This window comes from Cupressus sempervirens, chromosome 7, assembly GCF_028749045.1.
Source record: "Cupressus sempervirens isolate cs-2001-9-10 chromosome 7, ASM2874904v1, whole genome shotgun sequence".
In the NCBI taxonomy this organism is placed as follows: domain Eukaryota; kingdom Viridiplantae; phylum Streptophyta; class Pinopsida; order Cupressales; family Cupressaceae; genus Cupressus; species Cupressus sempervirens.
The window spans coordinates 15,209,720-15,231,461 of NC_143124.1; positions in this window are offsets into that span (position 1 = coordinate 15,209,720).

Below are 21,742 nucleotides of genomic sequence, written 5' to 3' on the forward strand. Positions count from 1 at the left end.
AAAAGGTGGAGACTTTGGTGAATATTGTTGATGCATTAACTAAGCCCATGAGTGTAAAGAAGTTGAAATGGTGTTCAGAGTCTATGGGCCTCTTGGCCTCCATCAATTAAGTCCATGACACTATGGATCCCATGACTCTTGCAAGATGTTTGACAAGTGGGAAAATGTTGAGAATTATGTCTCAACCTTGCAAGCTTTTTTTGGAAAACTTTAGAAAATTTAGAAAATTCTAGAATTTTTTTGTGGTAGTTTTCCACATGTTTATGAGTTGGAGAAAGGTGTATGAGTTGTTAAAAATGTGTTTAGTCTCTAGAACAATGTAGAAGGGCTATTTTTAGAGTGTAAACAACTCATTATATGACTTTTGTGGGGACTTAAACTAGAGGACAAAATTATGGATGTAAATGGTATTCTTGGAGTTACAAATTACTAGTGGGTAAAATGTGGCATGGTTGTTTTGCCCATGGTTTTGGCCCATGGTTTTGTAAAACTACAAATCATTTCCAAGTGGCAAATCACTATAAAAGGAGGGCTTGGGGAGGTGTTTGAATCATCAACTTTAGTTTACAAGACTAGTGCTAGAAGGAGTCTCTCTGAGTCTAAGTCTGAGTTTGAGTTATTGTGATGCGCTCCTTTAAGAACATGCATTGCAAGTGTATTGTAATCTTCTAGATTTGAGAATACATTGTGCGAGTTTTGGAGGGTGGGGTTTTTCTCTTGGAAGGGTTTCCCCATGGTAATCATTGTGTTATGAGTTCATAGTTATTTTTATTATGTTATTATGCATTTATTGAGATCTCTACAATAGTTAGTCGAATTTGCATAATTGCCCCCTCAAAGATTAGTGTAGGAAGTGATTTCATGCACCTTAGCTTCCTTACAAAGATCAGTCACAAGAAAGGTGACAGAAGGAGAACTTGAATTATTAACATCTACATGTTGAGTTGACAAGTCTTTGGAATTATTGGCAAAGAGAGAGAAATAACTCATGAGAGAAATAACTCAAGGTGGAGATAGAATACCAAAAAAAGTGAGATAAAGGGAGATATAGATCAGAGAAAAGAATAGAGATTGTTGTCAAAGAGGATGTCACACAAAGAGGGAGATATAACTTGAGAAGTTTATTCAAAGAGAGATATAACTTAAGAAGTTTATTCAAAATAGAGAGAGAATCCCTATTAGATGAAAGAGGGAGTCATAAGAAAGAGGGAGATGATGATGATACACCTGAGATACTATTATTACTTGAGAAATTGGAGATCAGAAAAGAGTTGTCTATTGATCAAAATAAAGTTTTCTTGTAGCCTACATAGAAGTTGGAAGATGCAAATAGAGGGAGATAACAAAATAGCGTATTAGTTTTTTTTTGGTATTGTTGTTGGTATTGGTTTTCTATCAATTCCAAAGAGGGAGATTGTTGAGAAAAAATTGTTACAAGTATGAGAATGCAATATAATCATTATTTTGTCACTGATGCCAAACCTGCTATTTTTTGGTGAGACAATTGCTTATAATTTTTATCTAAATGCTATCATTTTATTGATTTATGAAGAGGGTTTGAAGAAGATATGATAACAAGAGCACCTAGGGAAAGGTTGAGGTATATGGTATATAAAAGGAGCATTAAGGTTAGATTAGACAATGATGATATAGTGTGTTGTTTATCTACTTAAGGCTACAAAGGATGGATACACTAACTAAGTCTAGAAGAAGACGAAAAGAAAAACATGTTTGGTAAGCTTGATCGAGTGATTAGTTGGAGCCAAGAGAAGTTAGTTCAAGCTGAGAAGAAAATTACTTGGTGTCAAGTAAAAGTGAAGATGTAGTGTATGCCGAGTAAAGTTAGTATGTGTTGAGTAAGTTCTAATGAGTGTTGAGTAATAGTAAAAAGATTGTATATACCAAGTGAATTTTTAGTGGATGTCCAGTAACATAGTATGTGTCAAGAATCATAAGTTAGTTGTTTCTAAGTAACAACATTATGAATTAGATCTTGGATTCTCCAAATTTGAGTTGACAAAGTTGATTTCTTGGATCATGTGAAGTGTGTAGAAGATAAGCTTGATGAGTTGGAGGAAAAAAATTCAAGATAAACCATTTTGACATGAATGTGATTAGGAATGAGAAGGAATTTTCTAGAAGAGGAATAAAATAGAAAAATGGTTAGATTCAATGAATCCTACCTAACCATAAGATGGGTGATTGTGATTAGGAGGCAAAAGATCATAATTCTCTTTATAAGAGAATGCTAGGCTAGAAGCAACTATTGGCATGTGCAAGAACCCAAGGAAGACAAGAAGTCTAGGGAGTTGCTTTATATGGTGACCAAATAGAATATTTTGCAATTGGCATGAAAAGAAGCTTAAGAGGATGGAATGCTTGAAGGTTGAATAAGCTATTAGAAGTGAAGTGTGAAAGCTAAGAAGAATAGAGGATAAAAACAAAGACTTGTAATCTGCAATTGACTCTTGATTTATTATCAAATCATTTCTTACTATTAATTTCTAATCATTGCATTAGTTTAGGATAAATCCTTTGGATTAAGGTTAACTTAATAGTCATTTGTAAATCCTTTAACAAGGTGGCATACTAATGGAATATTCTTAAGTCCTCTAACAAGGATCACTCTTAATAGTGTGGTTTAAATCCTTTAGCCTAGTCACATTTAATAGTGTGTATTAGAACCTTTAACAAGGTTGGCCTTTCATGGGATATCACTTCAAAAGAGTGAGAATTGGTAGCATGTTACAAATGATTTTTCCTAAATTAGGTTTCCACATAAAATACATGTGCCAAGTGTGTGAATGATTCTATTATGTTTCATTTTTACATTTATGCAAAACTATTTTGAACTAGGACATTAACCTACAAGTTTAAGTATTGGATCATCTAATGGATGCATGCAAGATACATGATAAGGATATATATGTATGAGTTTTGTTTAGTGTTGAAAGGTTTAATTGGGACATTAGGACCTTGGATAACAAATTTACACCTCCCCCCCTCTCATTTATTCTAAAGTTTTCCAACAAAATGAAGTTAGTCAAACTCCTCATATGGCCCTCCAATGCTCATTGCCCTCTACTTTTTTTTGTTGTAAATAAGGAATTTTCAATGACTTTTAAATTAAGCCTTATTTTCAAATACCAAGACAAGGACGGCAAAAAATGATGTACTATAGCACATATGTATATGGAGGTGGAGGTAGGGAAATGGGAATGGATGATTGTCTTACAACATTCATCTATCAATGATACAGGTTCATGGGTGTGTTTCTTTTCCTCAGAGGAAGTGGAGAAAGGGTTGCTCTTTACAAGAGAAGAGGAGAGCCTCATGGATATTTTCTCTCATTTATGGGTGTTTCTATCATATTAATAAATAAATTGAACATTAGATATATGTGTGAAATTAAATGGATTCTTTGAAATTTATTCTATTTTGTCAGAAGATTTCAATTTTATGTATTGGTTAGGTACTGTGTTATATAGTTAGTTTTGTCATGAAAACACATTTTATTCATGGTCTTATATTCTAATTTATATTTTAACTATTTATTTATTTCATAATTATATTGATAAAATATTATATGTTTCTAGTGATTAAAATTTTATTTGTACAATAAATTTAAATTGAGATATTTTTTATTTTAAAATATTTGTTAAAAATTGGAAATAGATATAAAATTTCAAATAATAAATTTTAATATATTAATTTTTATTTTCTATTGAATGTAAATTTGATAATGATATTAGTGATTTTTATGTTCTAATTCATTATGATGTTCTAAGATTCATTGTACCTTGTGTTTTTATCTTATTACAACACTAACAAGTATATTTGCTTTTCTTTTATTCTCATATTTATCTTCTTTTACAACTAAAAAAGAGGACACAATTCGTCAATGTTGTGTATATTTGGGGATTTGATTGAAAATTATTGTTGAATTTTGTGAGGCAGTTGACATTCTCAGTTGCTTACAATCAATGTAAATATATTACTCGAGATTATTTTCCTTATCTTTCATTTCTCCTAAATCCTAATCCTTGATAAATAAATATGATTTACTTATCCCTTTCCTAATTTTTACAATTAATTAATTCTATATTAATTGATTATTTAATTTATATTTATGGAATTTTGTAATTTCTTAAATACTAATTAATAATTTGTGGGAGTAAATTATTTTTCAAACTAAAAAATTCCCTTACTTTTATGCATGTGATCCAATTCCTCCATCTCTTACACCCCTTCCCAATTTTCACACTAATTTGGCCTCTCTCTCTCTCTCTCTCTCTCTCTCTCTCTCTCTCTCTCTCTCTCTCTCTCTCTCTCTCTCTAACTAAACATCATCCCTCTAAACCCTAAACCTCTCTCTAATCCCTTGATCTCTCTAACTACTAACCTCTAACCTAATCTCTCTAACTACTAACCTCTAACCTAATCTCTCTAATCCCTAATCCTCTCTCTCTCTCTCTCTCTCTCTCTCTCTCTCTCTCTCTCTCTAAATAAACCCCATCTCTCTAAACCCTAAACATCTCTCTAATCCCTTAAACTCTCTAAATTTTTATTTATTGTTATCTAAATTTGATTTGTACATATTAGTGAAATAAAAATGTAGTGTAGTTGACTTTTGTTTATATATTGTATAGTAGATTAATTTAGTAAGATAAGTTTAGTATTTTTTTCAGATTAAATTAGTTTTTAAAAGTGTGTATGTGTATGCATGTGCAGATCTCTATTACCATCTCTCTTGTTTTGTTTATTTATATATTTCATCATTATGGCATCTACTAGTATTGATTCTAGAGAGTCTAGTGTACATGGTCATTCATGCAATGAACCATCACGTAGATCCACTAATAGTACCTAGGATAGGAAAACACTTTTCACTTAGACTCTTCAACACTTACAGAGTGCACTTGATGTTATTTATCATAGCTTGAAGGCTTCACCTACCATAAAACATAGGGATAAGGTGACTATGATTAGAGATGAGTTAATCAACATGATGCATACTATTTAAGGTTTTAGCCCTTATGATAGTCTAAGTTTGGACACATTTTATAGTGCTCTCTCCCATAGTGTTGGTGGTGGTATGAGATGGAGAGAGATAGATGAGCTAGTGTCAATAGAGAATGTAAAGAGCATGATCCCACATTATCGATCATTTAAAATAATCAGAGGTTACCATGCTATAATGTATACTTACCCATTGGTGGTTCCCTTCATATATCCTCATTGGTTGGTTGCACGTCACATGTGGCCCCAAGAGGATGATTTCCCCTTGTATTTTTGCAAATAATTGTTTGCAGAATTTCAACTACATCGTGGTGTTGATTATACTGATATCCCTATCCATGTTAGTTAAGATAAGGGTAGGTTTTTAGATAAATTTAGACACCCTGATGCTCTTCTACTCATTAATAAATGGGCATTGATTGGTCCAAACCTTTTGGTGATGCCAAAACATTTGAAGTTAGTTACAACTGAAGATAGAGAGGTAGATGATACACATAGAGATGTGTATGAGAGGATTGACACTATTGCAATCTAGGTGCATGAGATGTCTATTGATCTAGTGCACAAATATATGGCATGCTTACAATCAGCATCTTCAGCTAAAGATATATATGATGAGGTTGACATTTCATGTCCACTAGATGTCTCAGCAAAGTCTTTGGTAGACCATATAAGGGCTATGAGTACATATTTATCTATTGATCTTCTTGTAGCCTATCAAACTATTCACTTGTTGATCAAAAAACCTCTTAGTCTAGTTCCATCATATGTGACCGGTATCATCAATGGTAGATCAAATGCATAGGGTGATCAGGGGCAGGAGGACATACCTGTAGTAGCTAGAGCTCCACCGCAAACCATAGTTGAGGAGGATGCAATTCCCGTACCAAGGCACTTTCTTACCACCATGGTGATCATTATTCACATATATTCTCACAAATCCTATGCTTTACATCCCAAATATGACCTTTAGTGATACTAACTTGAGTAAAATAGGTAGAAATATATTTGCAACAACAATGTCATATGTGGACCTGTAGACACCTACCCATTTTGTATAGCATGAGACATAGGTAAAAACTTACAAACATTTCTATTTAATTGTCTACAAATATTCTATTTATTTTTAAATATAATATTTAAATTAGTAAATTATAAGTTTTAATGCATGTGACATATTTGTTTCATCTATTGCATACATGTTGCATCTACAGCTCATGAGGGTGGAGATGTAAAGATGCCTATCGACCCTTGTAATCTCAAGTCACGGGTAAATTTATTTTTTCTTAAGTTATTATTTATTGAATATATACAAATTTTCATGATATATTTTTTCTTATATTGAACATAGGGTTTAAGATCTCACATCATTCGATCACATTGTGGATCATGACAAGATCATGTTTGATATTTGTACTTGTCATTTACATGACTTTCACTCATATGTTTTAGATGTTTGATATTAATTTTCCATGAGATAATTTAGATTTACAGTACTTTTTTTTTATATTTCATATAGACACACCTTTTATGGGACATTTTACATTTACAGTGCTCATACTTGACATATTTCATATTTGATAAGTAGGAGATAATTTCCATAGCAAGTCAAATTGTGATATTGCTATCAGAATTTAACTGTTGATTTTGAGTCAAACTCATTGACCAATTTTTCATGAGTAGTGATTCAACATGAATCCATCTCTCATGAGAATAAATGGAACACTTCACACTCATTGGATCTAGGTGATGCTCATAGGGGTGAAGCAGTGAGACTTCTCGGGAGGTCACCCATCTTAGTAATACTCTAGCCTGAGCGCGCTTAACTACAGAGTTTCCTCCATGGTTAAACCCAAAGCTTGCAACCCCATTTGCAAAACCTTCACCAAGTGTTGTGCCTTATGAACCATTCATTAGAAAGCCCCTTAAGCTCATCAATTGATAAGTAGGAGATAATTTCCATAGCAAGTCAAATTGTGATATTGCTATCAGGATTTAACTGTGTGATTTTGAGTCAAACTCATTGACCCATGTTTCATGAGTAGTGATTCAACATGAATCCATCTCTCATGAGAATAAATTGAACACTTCACACTCATTGGATCTAGGTGATTCTCACAAGGGTGAAGCACTGGGACTTCTTGGGAGGTCACCCATCCCAGTACTACTCCAGCCTAAGTGCGCTTAACTATAGAGTTTCCTCCATGGTTAAACCCAAAGCTTGCAACCCCATTTGTAAAACCTTCACCGAGTGTTGTGACTTATGAACCATTCATTAAAAAGCCCCTTAAGCTCATCAATTGATAAGTAGGAGATAATACTTGGTGAAGGTTTTGCAAATGGGGTTGCAAGCTTTGGGTTTAACCATGGAGGAAACTCTGTAGTTAAGCGCACTCAGGCTGGAGTAGTACTGGGATGGGTGACCTCCTGGGAAGTCCCAGTGCTTCACCCCTGTGAGCATCACCTAGATCCAATGAGTGTGAAGTGTTCCATTTATTCTCATGAGAGATGGATTCATGTTGAATCGCTACTCATGAAACATGGGTCAATGAGTTTGACTCAAAATCACACAGTTAAATCTTGATAGCAATATCACAATTTGACTTGCTATGGAAATTATCTCCTACTTATCAATTGATGAGCTTAAGGGGCTTTCTAAGGAATGGTTCATAAGGCACAACGGGGTTGCAAGCTTTGGGTTTAACCATGGAGGAAACTCTGTAGTTAAGCATGCTCAAGCTGGAGTAGTACTGGGATGGGTGACCTCCCGGGAAGTCCCAGTGCTTCACCCCTGTGAGCATCACCTAGATTCAATGAGTGCGAAGTGTTCCATTTATTCTCATGAGAGATGGATTCATGTTGAATCACTACTCATGAAACATGGGTCAATGAATTTGACTCAAAATCACATAGTTAAATCTTGATAGCAATATCACAATATTTCATATTTGCATGAGTTATTTGACCAAACACATTTATAGTTGACATATTTGATATTTGCATGAGTAATATGACCATATACATTTATAGTTGACATATTTGATAATCATTTTTTATGTATATGTTCTTAGATATTTACATTTGAGTTGCATATGTTTTACAAAATTATAGAGAATATGTTTTACATATATGTGCATACATGTTTTTGAAATTTATAGAATATCTTTTACATAAATGTGCATACATATTTTTGAAATCTCTATACAAAATTTTTTAGATAATTTTTAATTTCTAACAAATTTACATCTAGAAATTTATGAAAATATATTTTAGATAAATTTACATGTGTTGGAAATTTGTATAGAAAATGTTTTAGATATATTTACATGTGCTAATTTTACAATTAAGTGAAGTTTTACATTTACATATCTATACACACACATATTTATAGATAAATGTATATATAAACTTGAAATATTCATATGAATCATAAACCTATCTATAAATGTACACATACGTAATAAGATCAAGATGTATAATGTTTAAAATCATGTACATGTGTAGATAACTTGTACATGTGTATGTCAAAGTACTATAGATATATAAGAAAAATATCAAAGTAATGAAATATAACTACTTATTGTTAACATAAAGCTCCTAATACATATGGTTCAAATCCTCTCTATCTTTAATAATATCCAACAATTTTCATGCTCCTCAATATCTAACTTCCACTTTGGTTTGCAACATCTACAATTGACAAAATACATCCTAGTGGGAAATAATTTTTTGAATCTCGAAACTATTTAGATTGCCATCTTGCACCATTACAATATTGGATGTGTGGATAAATCATATTCCTAAATTTATCCATAAACTTTCCCTATGGAAAATTGCTTTCCTTCAATGTTATTTTTAAATATTTTTCTCCATTCTTTGTTTGGTATATCTCATACTCAAATCTATTCCACACAACTGGCATTGAAACATCAATATTGTCTATTTTATATGGAAATTTTGGCAACCCTCCACAATTTGTACATGCATTGCTTATACATTGAACATTGAATTCATGAGACTCTTTAGAAATATCACATAACATAAACTTGACAAACTATGTTGTGCTTCTAGGAATTATCACATTTGGCTTAAGTGTCGCCATACATTTTCTATAAGATTGCAAATAATGAAGAAGCTTACAATGATTTTGATGACAAGAAGTTTCACATGCGTTATTAATGTGTACAAAACATGAGCACATCCTCTCAAACATTATTTGGAAAATTTTCACATTTGAAAATTGATATAGGAACATCCTAGGTTGTCTTGCTATCCTACTCATATTTGCTCATTTTTCCTATTAGTGTTGAGCTCCAGTGGTTGTTGAGTTGTAGTTGCTACCAAGTTGTTCAGTATTGGTTGAGTTGTCTAGTATAGGCCAAGCATTTCTATATGTTTCGAGCTATCTAGTGTTGGCCAAGTGTTTGTTTGTGTGCCAAATGAACCTAACATTTGTTGATGTTTGGTTCCTTCTTTGACCAAGTTTGTCTATGATTGGTTCCTAGTTTGAGTGGACTTGTATATTTAATTTGGATTGTAAATTTAATGATAGGATCTTGTCTTGGGATTAATGTAGACTATTTTAAGGTTAGCCTTTCTATTATATAATGATCTAGAATCTTCTATAATCTATTTTGGTAAGTATAAGTAGAAGTATTTGGTTTAGTTCAGGGTAGAACTTATAGAGTCAGAGTAGATGTTTTTGGAATTGTGAATTTGAAGTTGGATCGTAGATCTTGAAGTTGTCGTTTGTATCTAGTCATAACCAAGAAGGCCTTACAGTTGGGCATGAATGTGTTAGCACAAATGTTGATGGTATTCCTTTGGGGGAGTATCCTAAGCATTGGAGAGCATGTGACAGTATTGACATGTTGTATTCATGACTGTGTTTGTCATTGATGTCAACATTGCAGTAATTTTTAAAGACTAGCAGAGTAGTAGACATAGATCAAGGTTGTATAAATAGAGATTTGAAACCAAATTACATGAATTTAAGGATGTGCTCCTCACAGTTTCCTAATAGAAAGGTTAATTGTGCATAACCTAAGTCGAAGGGATATGAAAGTTATATGTGATTTAAAGAGAAGTAAAGAAATAAAGTAACTATAAAGTATTTTCTGATGATTATGGTTTATCTCTTTGCAGAGAAATAATCAGGATGCACAAAGTTATACAGTGGTAAAAGATAGTTTGATGATGATGTCTATAAGTGCAAAAGCCCTAAATTCATACATGTGAAGAGTTGCATAAACTTTGAGCCAACAATTCTATTCTGATTATAATTAATTAATTATCTTATTGTGGTCCTATTTAAATTAATTGGAAAAACCTCAAGGCTAGATTAAGTAAATCTTTTGAGGATGTGGTATGAAGGAAAGTACTTTCCTTGATTATAATGTGTGATTAATGAAAGTGGAATGTGAAATGTTCAAGGAAGTGTGAACAAGAGTAGAGTATTTGGTAAATGCAAGTAAGTGATCCAAGGGATTATTGGATGCAAAGTTTGTGATCTAGTATCAAGATCTATAGGAGTAGAAGTATGGTTGATAGGATAGAGGAAGAAGAAAGAGTAGTATAGTTCAATTCTATTATTCTACAAGGAATAATATAGAGATCATTTGGATAGTGCGTTCATTGGTCTTACCCCTCAAGTTGTCTAGGTAGTGGGTCCATCTTCCTTTTACAACTCCAAACAGGATTGGCACAACTCCTAATGTGTTAGAATCTCCTAATAGGGTCCATCCTCTAACAAGGAATATTTATATTAGTACATCATCTTGTGGGTCCCATCCCAACTAGGGTTTTCTCTCTAATGAAGGGTTTCCCTAGTTAACATATCTAGTGTTATTGTGCATGAGTATCTTGTTGTAGTTTCTGATTATATTTCTCATATGGTTAAGATTTAATAAGGTTGATAATTGTGATAATAGTTGGATAATTGATTCAACACCACCCCCCTTCTTCCTCCCTGCTCTCAATTATATTGGTGGACTATATATTCTAACAACTTTGGGAGATCAATGGCAAGTCATTTCAGAAAGGATAGTCCTAAATTTGATGGAGTCAACTATGACAGTTGGAAAGAGAAGATGAAGACTCATCTTCTATGTATGGGTCCAGGTCACTGCCTTTTGACAAAAGACAACAAGACAATTGTGAAAGAAGATAAGCTTGAAGAATGTGGTGAAGCAAACAAAGATATATTCATGTGCAGTATGAGAGCTAGAGAAGCTCTACTGGTAGCCCTTCCTGAGAATGAATATAGTCAGGTAAATTCAATTCAAACATCTCATCTAATTTGGAAAATATTCGAATCTATTTTTGAAGGAGATACACTTACTAAAAGGATAAGATTGTAGAATTGGATATGCTTGTTTTAAGATGCTAATATGATGGAAGATGAATTAGTAAGAAGTTATGTTGGTAGGATATTTGAGAGTGTTGTAGGAATCAAATCATATGGTGGAACCAAGGAAGAAGATGAGGTTGTGTGGAAATTCTTGAAAAGTTTGACACCACCATTCAAACAAGTAGCACAAATGATTGAACTTTTGATATCTTGTACTAATAAGTTCACCAAGGAAACTTTTCTTGGAAGATTGGAAGAAGAAGAAGTTGGTTTGAGATAGTTTGGAGATTTGACAAGAGTGGAGACAACCTTCTATGCCTTAGTGTTATGCCAAGTTTGTCTAGAAGTGCAAGCACTCATGGAGATTTCTCTAGTAGTAGTAGAACTAGATCTAATGAAGATTTAAAAAAATTGAACAAGGTATAGCCTTTCTTGTAAGAAGAGAACCACGTGGTAATATTATCTTTAAATTTTGGATTTGTAATGAATTTGGTCATTATGCATCTAAATCTCCTAAGAGAGAGAAAAAGTATAAGGGAAAGTTCAAGCCTAGAAGACCTAGAAATTGTTTATATGCAAATAAAGATGAGGAATCTAATGAAAGAGTTTAGAGTGAAAGTGATGATGAGCTAGGATTTAAAGCTATTAAAGAAGATGATCTTGACATAGAAATTAGAGAAGATAAAGCTCCAATTTTCCAAGTTGAAAAGAATTTTGATTGGATAACAGATAGTGGATGTTCATATCACATGACTGGTGATATGAACAAGTTTTTTAAATTCAGGAATCCTAATGGAAGTATTGTTAGAGTGGGTAAAAATGAAACTTGTCACATTACATGGATAGGATATATTACTCTTGATAGAAAGACTAACACTAATGATCTTTACTTTGTTGATGGTTTAAAGCATAACTTGTTGTGTGTTGGATAGTTGGTGAATAAAAGTTATCAACTACAATTCATAGAAAAGACTTGTATTATCAAAGATAAAGATGGTAAAATGATTGGAATAGGTGCAACATCTAGAGGTAATGTATTTCAGCTAAATCCCAAAAAGGTGACATGTTTGGTTGCTAAATTCGATAACAGTTGGTTATGGCCTAGGAGGTTTTGTCATATAAACTTTGACAACATTTTGAAGGTTTGTAGCACATTTGCAATCAAAGATTTTCCTATGATAATAAAGCCTACTAATAATGTTTGCAAAGAATGTATCTTGGGTAAGAAGAAGATATAACTTCCTAGCAAGAACTTCACTACTATAGAGAATTTGAAGTTTGTTCACATAGATTTGAGTGGGCCTATAAGGACAAGAGGATTCTATGGAGAAAGGTATTTCATGATTTTTGTTGATGATTTCACTGTAATGATTTGGGTAGCATTTCTTAAGGAGGAATTTGAAACATTTGAAAAGTTTAAGATATTTAAGAATAGAGTTGAGAATGAATCTGGTGTTAAGATCAAATGTTTGAGATCAGAAAGAGGAGGAGAGTTTATATCTAGAGAATTTAACATGTTTTTGAAGAGAATGTAATTAAGAAACAATTATCTTCACCCAAGACCCTTGAACTGAATGAGATTGTAGAAAGAAAAAATAGATCAACATCAAAGGAAACAAGGGAAATGATGTTTGAGAATGATGTATCCAAAATATTTTGGAGAGAAGAAGTCAATAAATTAGTGTACACCATGAACTGAGTACAGATCAAAAAAGGTATGAATAAGACCCCTTATAGATTAGTGTTTGGTCATACTAGTGCAGGAGCACCTACATAAAGAGTTTTTTTTTTTTTTTTTTAAATTTCATTTCCACATGTACATATGTCCATCATGCATTAGGATAGATCATGTTATTCATGTTTGATAGGTTGTGTTCATGTCGTCTAATCTTTTAATTGCATTTAGTTATAATAATGGCTTATTTTGTAAGGCACTTACATGATTTGACACACCTATAAGCCATCATGTTCAAGTTGTCAACTAGCCTCTAAGCATGTAATTAGTTCATTTAATTCAATATTAGGATCATCTAAGTGTTTCATAGGGGTCACACAAATAGAAATGCATGGTAGTTTAATAGTGCTTGCATAATACAAAGTTGCCTTTTAAAACTAGGAAATTCCAAAAAATTCTAGAAGTATAAGAGTCTTTTAAATAAACAAGAAGTCAAAAGGCCCAGAGACTCATTTATATATACTTTTTTGGTCAAATTATATCATAGTAAAATGTATGAACAGAAAAAAGGGTTTTTTTTGACAAGTTTGGATATGGAAACAATAGAGATTTTTTGATTTTTGGAAAAAACATTTTTTGCTATCTGGTTCCCATTTGTATATGAGACCTGGTTAAGGTATGAAACCTATATGGTTTGATAGATATTCTAATTATCTTTCCAATGAATCCAATTGGAGGTTCTAATTCTTCCATATGAGGGAGAAAATTGAAATTTACTAAATAGTGGTAAAAATTCTAGGTATTGTTCTTAATGTTTTTTTTTTTTTCCCTAGCTTTGTCACATGTTTTTGTGAAAGGATAAGGGTATGAATCCTTCATAAATGTTTAGGGGGTTGGAATATATTTCAAATGAATTAGTTTTGAAGTCTTGAGATGCCAATAGTATGTGATATGATAAAATCTTTGACAAAAGGTCTGAATTTGCTTGAAAACCAAGAGTTTTACAAAGAAATTTGTTGTTTTTGATATCCTTGCATCACATTCATCTTCAATAAAGTATTTCAAAATCTTTAAAAGAAAGTGTTACATAAAGAGGTATGATTAATGTTAGAAAATTTGATCCAAGAAGTGATGAAGGTATGTTTCTTGGTTATTCATTGAATGAATGTGCACATTTAAAAGTTGATGAGAAGTTTGGAATCAAGAAAAAGATTATGGATTACAATTTTGATGAAGAAGAAGAAAATATTGGAATTGTTAGACAAAATGTAGAAGTTTTCTTTGAGACTAACAATGATCTATAGAATGATGTGCAAATTGTTGAGCAAAGAGGAGAAACATCTGAACCAAGAGAAGAAGTAAGAGTTGAGTTAGAAACTCCTACTTGTAATAGGAATCTAACAAAGAATTACCCTCTAAGGAAGATAATTGAAAGAAAATAGAAAGGAGCAATGTCAAGAAATAGAATTAATGAGCAAATATGTTTGATTTCTCAAGTTGAACTTAAGAGTATAGATGAAGCATGTCAAGATGATCATTGGATTCAAGAATGAAGGAAGAATTAGATCAGATTGTGAAGAATAGCACATGGGAATTAGTTCCAAGATCTAAAGACAAAATGTTATTGTAACCATATGGGTATTCAAAAACAAGAAGAATGAACAAGGAAAAGTTGTAAGAAACAAGACCAAACTTGTATGCAAAGGATATTCACAATAAGAAGAAATAGATTATGAGGAGACAAATGCCCCTATAGCTAGAATGGAAGTAGTAAGAATGTTCCTACATTATATAGCAAATAATAAATTAAAATTGTATTAGATGGATGTTAAATTAGTCTTCCTAAATGGAGAACTTGAAGAAGAGGTTTATATTGAAGAGCTTGAAGGTTTTCCTCTAACACCAAAAAAGGATATGGTATGCAAATTTGAAGAAAACTCTATATGGTCTAAAGCAAGCACCTAGAACTTGGTATGCAAGGTTGGACAAGTATTTGGAAAAGCTTGGATTTGCTAAAGGTACAATAGATAGTAACTTGTATTTTAAAGAAATTAAAAATGGTATTTTAGTAATAGTAATATTTGTTAATGACATTATATTTGGAGCTAATGATGAAGCAAGTTATATATTTGCTAAAGAAATGAAGAATGAGTTTTAAATAAGTATGACAGGAGAAATGAAGCTTTTCCCAAGTTTTCAAATTGTGAAAAACAATGATGACATTTTCATTTCACAAGAAAAGTATTTGAAAGACTTGTGGAAGAGATTTAGCTTGGAAATTTGTAAGCCTATTGGTACACCAATGGTAATATCTAGAAAAGATGAGACCTATAGTTGAGCAGAAGAAGTAAAGATACATGATTGAAGGTTTGTAATATCTGACTCACACTAGACTAGATATAGAAAATGTAGTTGGGATTGTATCAAGATTTCAAGCTGATCCTAAAGAGTATCATTATGCAACAGTAAAGAGAATATTCATATATTTTCAAAGGGAACATCTGATTATGGGATATGGTATGAAAGATCAAGTGATTTCACTCTAAGTTCTTATACTAATGTGGATTGGGTAGATAATATGGATGATAGAAAATGCACTAGTGGTGGAGCATTCTTTCTTGGAGGAACATTGGTTTCTTGGCTAAGTAAGAAATAAGATTGCATTTTGCAAAGTACAATTGAGGCAGAATATGTAGCAGAAACAAATAATTGTAATCAAGTTACATGGATGAAGTAGATGCTAAAAGATATCTAGATATAATTTTCAAAATGTGGTATCGTATATTGTGATAACACAAGTATAGTAAGCATGGCTAAGAATCATGTATTGAATTCTAAGACTAAGCATATGTCTATTAAGTATCATGTCTTAAGAGAAAAGGTAGTAGAAAAGGAGATTAGATTGGAGTATGCGAGTACTAAAGATCAAGTTGTAGATATATTTACACAACCCTTACCTAAAGATACATTTGAGTACTTGAGAGGTATGTTTAGGGTTATGCCCCTACCTGTTTTAGAGTAGATTATGCATAGATTGCATCAGTCTAGTGGTACAATACATTATTGTTTGACTAGATTGAATGTCAATGCTTCCTATATGGGGGAGTATCTATAATGAGAAGAGTCATTAAAGACTCTTGGTAATTGGTCTTGAATGGTGTCATTGGACACTTGAGCTAGTTGAAGGCTTGAAGCAGTTGATTGACATAATGAGGCTTTTTTTATTGATGTCAATGGGGGAGAGAATGCATAAAAAATATCTCCTAAGTATGAATGGCAGAGATATCTACATGAAAATCATCCTCTAGAAGAATGGGGCAGAGATAGTCATTAGGGAGATGTAGAAAGATTCATGTAAGAAAGAAGAAGGAATATCTCTATGTGGGAGATATATAGTATGAAGAGTTTTTATGTATGGGGGAGAAGCTGAGAGTTGTTTAGTTTTTGAACAATTGATGCCAATCCTAAGAAGATATAGAATAGGGTAGTGTTCCAGAGGATTTGAAAAGATAAGAGAATCAATAATAGCATAGTACTATTTGGTAATCTTGGAACCTAGATGTTTTTTATCTATGTTCCCATCAATGCCAAATGGGGAGATTGTTAACATGAATGTTGATGCTATTTATTTGGGGGAGTATCCTAAGAATTGGAGAGCATGTGGTAGTATTGACATGTTGCATTCATGATTTATTTTATCACTAATGTCAACATAATAGTAATTCTATGAAGATTGGTAGAGTAGTAGACATAGATCAAGGTCATATGGAAAGGTTTTGACAATTAGATTATGAGAAGTTAAGGATGAGTTTTGCACACTGTCCTAATAGTGAGGTTAAGTGTGCATAACCTAAGTTGAAGAGATATGAAAAAAATATGTGATTTATAGAGAGTGGTGCAAAAATAGAGTATCTGTAAGCAGTTTTTGATGATTATGATTTATCTTTTTATAGAGATATAATCATGATACGCAAAGTTATACAATGGTAGAAGACAATTTGATGATGACATATGTTAGTGCGTAAGATCTAAAGTCACATGTGTGAAGAGTTACATAAACTGTGAGATGACAGTGATATCATGATTATAATTAATTATCTTATTATGGTCATATTATAATTAATTAGGGAAGCCTAAAGGCTGACTCAAGTAATTGTTTTGAGGATGTGGTATAAAGTAAAGTATTTTCCTTGATTATAATGTGTGATTAATGAATGTGAAGTTTTCAAGGAAGTGTGAGCAAGAGAGGAGTATTTGGTAAATGTGATTAAGAAATCGAAGGGATTATTGGATGCAAAGTTTTTGATTTGGTATCAAGATCAGAAGGAGAAGAAGTTCGGATGATAGGATAGAGAAAGAGGAAGGAGTAGTATAGTTCAATTCTATTATCCTCCAAGGAATAATACAAAGATCATTTGGACAGTGGATTCATTGGTATTGCCCTTAAATCTATTTGAAAAGTGGGTCCATCTACCTTCTACAACTCCTAACATGGTTAGCACAACTCCTAACAAGGTTGGAATCTCCTAACAGGGATTCAAAGTCTCCTAATAGGGAATGATATGTACTGAATATTTTTATAGACTCCTAATAGGGTCCATCCTCTAACATATCTAGTGTTATGTGAATGAGTATCATGTTGTGGTTTCTGATTAAATTTCTCATATGGTTGAGATTTAATAAGGTTGATGATTGTGATAATAGTTGGATAACTGATTCACCACCCCTCCCCCCCCCCCACCCCTCCCAGTTATATTGGTGGACTATATATTCTAATAATATGTTGATAACTTGATGAATCAATAAAAGTGTCCTTTTCTCTCTCCCCTTGGTGTTGTACATGTGTTTTCTTCCATTTTGTTTACTCAAAAAGGTGGTTGAATAGTTAGGTGTGCCTTTGGCCATAGTTGTTCAATCCCCTACTTGTGTCAAAAATTCTTTTTTGAAAGCTTCAAACAATTCACTTTGTGTTGTGTCTAAAAATTATTTTGGATGTGCAATTTGCAGACCCATCTCTTTATCTTTCATCTATATAGTGTCTCTTTTATTGGAAGAAACACATGAGTGGTTGGTCCAATATTCAACAACCTGTCTTCTAACATCTTTAGAAATTCTATATTTTTTAGGAAGCCTAAAAATATTAACCCAATTCTTTTCAATGTTCTCATCTAGAAAATTTCTCCTTTTTATATATCTTTGAACAATTCTTCTACATAGATTGAGCAATTTAGAAATTGCTTGAACTTTCTTTTTCCATGACAAATCCTTTTTGGTAAACATAGTCATCAATGTTGTCCATGCAACACTTAAATCACCTACTCGACTTCTCTTATCAATAGCATTTAATACATCTGTCAAATTTTGAATTATTATTTCCTTGACATGATATTTAGAGCTTTTCTAATTGTTCATGCCCAACAACTCCAGAATAGGACTCATTTCTCTTTTCCTAAATATTCTTGAAATTAATTGTGCTTTACCAATCATAAATTTATTTTCAAAAAAATTCTCCCACATATTTTTCAGATGTAGGTTAATTTTACTTTTAGGTATCATGTGTTTAGATGATTCAATTTCTCTAAAAAAGGATTATTCATCCATCTCCATCAAATTTTTCAAACCAAAAACAAAATTTACACATTTCCTACTACTTTCTAAAACATGAACATGATCTTCTTCAACTTTAATCAATGGATCTTCAATTGGTGGCTCTATATTATGTTTTGTCAATCATTTCTATTCATCTATTACTTGATCATATCTTTTTGCTCTTTTCGGATTATTCCCCATTTCGCAAAAACCTGAATAGAGAGCTTCAAATCACCTGCATGCAAAAGACTTCCAAATTCAACTACATAAATTATACTAGATCATAGACAATTTAGAAAAAAAAACTCTCAAGTTTAGAAACTTATTATATTTGATTGTCTCTAAAGCTAGAAAATCTTAAGACAAAATAGTTGTATTAAAGTGTTGCTAAATTTAGATTAATATAATAATTTTAATAGCTTTAATAATTCTTTAAAATAGTAAAATGAACTCCAATAAGTGAATTAAATAAGATAAAATAATTAATTTAAAGAATTGATTTCAATACAAAAATAATTTTAAAAACCTAATTTACAAAAAGCTCTACAATATAATTGATTTAAATCAATAAAAAAAAAAAAATTTAACTTATTTTTTTAAATACTACAAATGCAAATATATATATGTATATAATCTTTAGTTTTCAAATTAAAAGATTATTTTATTCATTTAAAACAAATAAAGGCTTTTATTTAAATGGAAGTCGGCACATGTAACCTTGTGCATACAATGTCGTTCTGCTTATGCATGCCACACAGTTCAGCCAAAGAAGATCTGATGCAATTTGGTTGGACTCAATCATATTAGTTTGTGGTGATTGATCAAGCAAGTATTGTGTATACTCCATAATTCCTCGGTGGGGTACATGTTGTAACTAATTTTAACCCTAAAGCTGAAATATACTAATTAGGGAAGTATTGTACATGTTGTAACTAATTTTAACCCTAAAGCTAAAAAATACTTGTATAAAAGGGCTTAGGGTTAGGGATTGTTTCGTTGTGGGTGATGTGAAAATTACTTCTTGTGGTGGTATTGAGCTGTAAGGGATTACAAACTCTAATCAGGTTGTAATCACTGGATCATTATAATATTAGACTTTTTGTTTGGTGGATATAGCCTAGGGATTGGGTGAACCATGTTAAATCCTAGTGTCTTGTGTTCTCTTTTGTGTGATCTATTATTTTTAGTTATTGGTTATATCTGCATGTAATTGTTATTTATGTCTATGGTTTTATCCTAACAAGATGTATTAGAGCAAGGTTGTTTTTCAATTATCCTCTGTAGGAAAGTCTCATGGTTGAGTGGGTGTCTCATGATTGAGTGGGAGTGATGGAAGACAAGGGTAAGCTAAGGGTTGACAAGTTGAATGGGTAGAACTTTTAGTTATGGAAGATGCAAATGGAGGACTATCTTTATTAGAAGAATTTATGGAAGTCATTGGAAGGAAAAACTATGAACTAGGAAACTATGAAAAATCATGACTGGGAGATTTTAGATAGAAAGGTACTTGGAAGCATTCAATTATGTCTAGCACCATCAGTAACATTTAACATTACAAAAGCAAAGATGACAAAAGAGTTTATGGAAACTCTAGCAAAATTGTATGAAAAGTCCTCTGCTTCAAATAAGGTATTTCTCGTGAAGTGTTTATTTACTATGAAGATGGTAGAAGGTGGATCTGTTGCAAATCATTTAAATGATTTTAATACTATTACTAGTCAGTTATCTTTTGTGGGTATTAATTTTGATGAAGAAATTAGGGCTCTCTTGATTTTGTGTTGTTTACCTGAAAGTTGGAATGACTTAGTAATGGTTGTGAATAATTCTATTTCTAGATCTAATACCCTAAAATATGATGACATGATTGGTGTTATTTTGAGTGAGGAAACTTGTAGAAAAACCTCAAGTGGATCTATATCAGGAAGTGCTTTGAATGCACAAAGTAGAGGCATAATGACTGAGAGAGGAAATAATTCTAAAAATTGTGGAAAATCAAGAGGAAATTCAAAGAGGAATAGATCTCAAACTAGAGGACTGAGAGATTGTTGGTACCATTGGGAAATCAAGGCATAAGATGAAATATTGATGGACTCAAAAGACAATGAAGGAGATAAACCAAAAGAGAACAAGTAGAAAAATGTGGCAAGTAACAAATCCAAAGAGGATGCTTTGCTTCTATCTCTAGAAAATATTGATGATTCATGGGTTTTAGATTCGGGTGGTTCATTTCATGCTACACCTCATAGAGGTTATTTTATTGATTATTTCCAAGGGGATTTTGGACTTGTTTATATGGGGGTTGATGAACCCTATCAGATTGTTGGAAAGGGAAAAAATAAAGATTAAGTTGTAGAATGGGAGTCACTGGATACTACATGAGGTAAGACATGTTCCAAGGCTAAGTAGGAATTAAATATCAGCAAGGCAACTTGGTGATGAGGGTTGTGTAGTTACTTTTAATGATAAAAATTGGAACGTTCCAAAAAGTTCCCTTGTATTAGAAAAAAGTATGAAAGTAAGCACCTTATATCTTTGTAAAGGCCATATTGTTCCTTCTACTTTGATTGTTTCAGAGAAAAAATCAATATTGAAGAATAGTTGCTATAATTGAGCAGGGAGAAAAAAATATTGTTGTAGATTCTGATACAAGTGTTCTGGCACAACAGACTTGGGCACATGAGTGAGAAAGGTATGAAGGTACTTCATTCAAAGAAATTACTAGGTCTGAAATGTGTTAATATGGATTTTTGTTAAAGTTGTGTGTATGGAAAACAAAAAAGAGTGAGTTTTATGAAGACTAGGAAGGAAAATAAAAGTGAGAAATTAGAGCTTGTGCATACAGATGTATGGGGACTAGCTCAGGTATCTTCCCTTGGTGGCTCTCATTATTATGTTACATTTATTGATGATGCAACTAGAAAAGTATGGATTTATTTTCTTAGACAAAAATCTGATGTATTTCAAACTTTTAAGAAATGGAAATGCTTGGTTGAAAATAAGATTGGTAAGAAATTAAAATGTCTTAGATCTGATAATGGTGGTGATTATTGTAGTCATAAATTTGAAGATTATTGCTCCACTAATGGTATTCATAGATAGAAAACTATTCC